Genomic DNA, 3,072 nt, shown 5'->3' with positions numbered 1-3,072 from the left:
CACGCACACACACACACACACACACACTACCTCTTCTTTGCTTCTCCATCGGCCTCTTCCCTCTCTCAGTCGCACGTTTGGTAGAGTTGTTCTTCGTGTGCCGAGCCTCTCTTCTATATCGCTGCTACGCGCCGACGACCGCTAGTGGAGAGCCGACCGGCGGAAGAGTCACTACGTTCGCTCGAAATTACAATTGCTCGCGTACGAAGCGCTCGTCATTCATCTCTCATTGATCCGAATCGCATGGCACTTCGAGTTGCGTGCGTCTCACGCGCGCCAAGTCGCACGTCTTCAAATTGCACGCGCTTCCACTCGTGGGACCCAGGGTGCGAATAGGACGAGACTTTTTGAAATAAACATCTCGGTGCCGCGTCGAGGTGGAAGGCCAGTGATCCGATCGATGCACGCAAGTGCAGTAGCATCGTCGAGAGCGCTAATCATTCGCAGTGATTGAAAAGAACTTGGAATTTCGTGGGAACGCGACGGTGGTGGAAAAATTATGGAAAAACGTACGAGTGTCTGATAATATACGAAGGGATGATTTATTATAAGTGACAAGTGCGACTGGATTATTTTTAGATAATTGTTTGATGACGATTGATTGGACGTAAATCGGATGGGCCGACACAAATTGAAGTAAACACCGTACATGTGTATTGACACTCCTATTCCTATCGCAGGCCATGACGGGTGTCGATGACCGAAGACCGCCAGCTGGAGTTGCGATCGATAAAGTTTGACACGGCGCAAAAATATTGAAATACGTGCGATCTGTCAATTTGTCGTTCGATCACCAAGAATCAATAACATTCCGCTTTATTACCCGAGACGCGCGTCAACAGTTCGGTTCTCCGTGAAATTGCGTGCATTCCACGGGATTTGCGGATCATCTGCAGACTGTGGGATTTTCACTGCGGAGAGAGAGAGAGAGAGAGAGAGAGAGAGAGAGAGAGAGAGAGAGAGAGAGAGAGAGAGACCCCTCGGTAGCGGGGCGATTAAGATCGATCTCTGGATCTCTCTGGGTATAGATCTCGTGTAAGGCGCGCCTAGTAGTCGGCGGTGCAATCGATCGATCGTGCTACCATGAGACTGTGTGGGTGAGAGATTAGGAGTTGGCTGGTAGCCATGAGTCGAGTCGGATTCCACACGTTCGTGTGACAGAGCGAGGAGGGACATTTCGCCGTTTCCGTGGAGAAGAGAAGTTCGTCGCCCGCGCGCGGTGCGGTCACGGATGTGCCGAAGGTGCCTCAGCGGAGACATGAAAGGTAAACAGAACGTCGTCGGCGCGTTAATCGGCAATCGGTCTCACAATCGTCTGATTTACGCCTTTTGTAATTTATTTCGTCTACGAGCACGGTTTATAGCTTTTATCTTATCTCTCGGCTCTCGGTGTGTACTCGACATTTTGTTCCCGCGTCGAGCGCTACAAGCTCCATCGGGTAATAATGTCGCAACATTCCAGGCCGGGATCACCGCGCCAGGTCGGCCGAGAATTGAAAATTTTGCAATAATTCCAGCTTAAACGATAAAATCCATAAATTTCGCAAGCGAGTCCTCTTGACGAAATGAAATGTTCTATTAAATCCCGTTAACGATTCGTGCAAACGTGAATATATATTCATTCGCGTTATAACGACTTTACCGTGCAAATCGTAGATTTTTCTCCCTGTCGTTCAAGATTTGTACATTTGCATCTTGCTTTTTTATATTTAGTTTAAATATTACTGATATATATTTAAACTTCATTTGGAAACTATATTATTTTTTTACTTGGTATTTGTTTCAGTTTCCAAGATTGCATACGTGCCGTTGTACATAATGTAATTATTAATCTATACGCTTACACCAATTAGTGCTTAATCACTTGATATTAAGATACTTATTGTAGAATTAAAACGTGTGATAATACAGACTGATATACCATAATTATTATAGTAATAATTTATTTTATTAATAATTCTGAATTTCAAAATAATTAAAAAAAAATAATGTCAACTCTATTAAAAATTAAAACTAATTAAAAACAAACTAATTAAAAATAATTCTAAATACACTGAACGAAACACGAAACAATGTGACATTATAATATAAATCGTGAGAACGACATGATGTCGCACGAACGTTACGCGCATTGTCTAATTAAAAAAATTACATTGGAAAAATCACGGAAAATAGTCCGTATTTTCACGTAGGAGTGAACGCCCATCGATACGTATCATCCTGCTGCAGCAAGCTACGCAAAAATCACGATAATTAGTTTGCCCGCGGCGCAATAATCGCGAGTGAAGTCACCCGTATCTAAAAGGACAATCTTATGTCATACCGCTGCGGTACGTAGGCGTAATTACAGTCCGGCTGCAAATAAAAACGCTCGTCCTTCGTTTAGTATCGACATCGACTATCCTGCAACGAAGATCCTTCCATATACTGATGTAACGTCCGCGCGAGCCTCCTCTCGACTATTACGTAAACGCGTATCAAAATTCACGACGAATAGTTCGATGCTGTTACACGAATCCAGTTTTAAATGTGACATCGTCATGACCGTGGGAAAAGATATTTTATCGGAAATGAGATGAGATTGAACCTATCACTCAATCATGAATTATCGCGCAAATTCAAATTGAAAATTTAACAAAAGTGTAATTACAGAGAAAATATAAAATATTTAAAATAACAGTTTAATAAAAAAGAATATTTTAACGGGGATCTATAAAAATATAATTTCTACAAAAATTAAGGGTTAACTAGAATGTCTGAAACCACAACTTAGAAATTAATAATTAGTTATCAATGATAAAATTAATTGGCGATCAATTTAATTTGTGATTTATTTCAGTTTATAATTCCGTTTCAAAATTCGACAGTAACTGGCGTGCAATTTATATAACTGATATATTTAAAATATGTTTAAAATGTACATATAAATTTATCTTTCAGTTATATAAATTGCACACTATTTAAAATTTATTTATTAGGCATTAAGATCTACTCTCGATCTTCTTCACTCATTTGATAATATTATTATTAATTTTTTATTATTTGAATTTATGATGATTAAAAAAATATATA

General features: G+C 40.1%; 1 protein-coding gene across 2 annotated transcripts in view; it reads left to right on the top strand.

The window, feature by feature from the left end:
• Nucleotides 1–3,072, top strand: part of LOC108752602 (rho GTPase-activating protein 7) — a 220,473-nt gene that overhangs the window by 184,719 nt on the left and 32,682 nt on the right. The gene's annotated exons all lie outside the window — the stretch shown is intronic.

This window comes from Trachymyrmex septentrionalis, unplaced genomic scaffold, assembly GCF_001594115.1.
Source record: "Trachymyrmex septentrionalis isolate Tsep2-gDNA-1 unplaced genomic scaffold, Tsep1.0 scaffold60, whole genome shotgun sequence".
Lineage (NCBI taxonomy): Eukaryota > Metazoa > Arthropoda > Insecta > Hymenoptera > Formicidae > Trachymyrmex > Trachymyrmex septentrionalis.
This window is presented reverse-complemented; position numbering and strand designations above follow the sequence as displayed.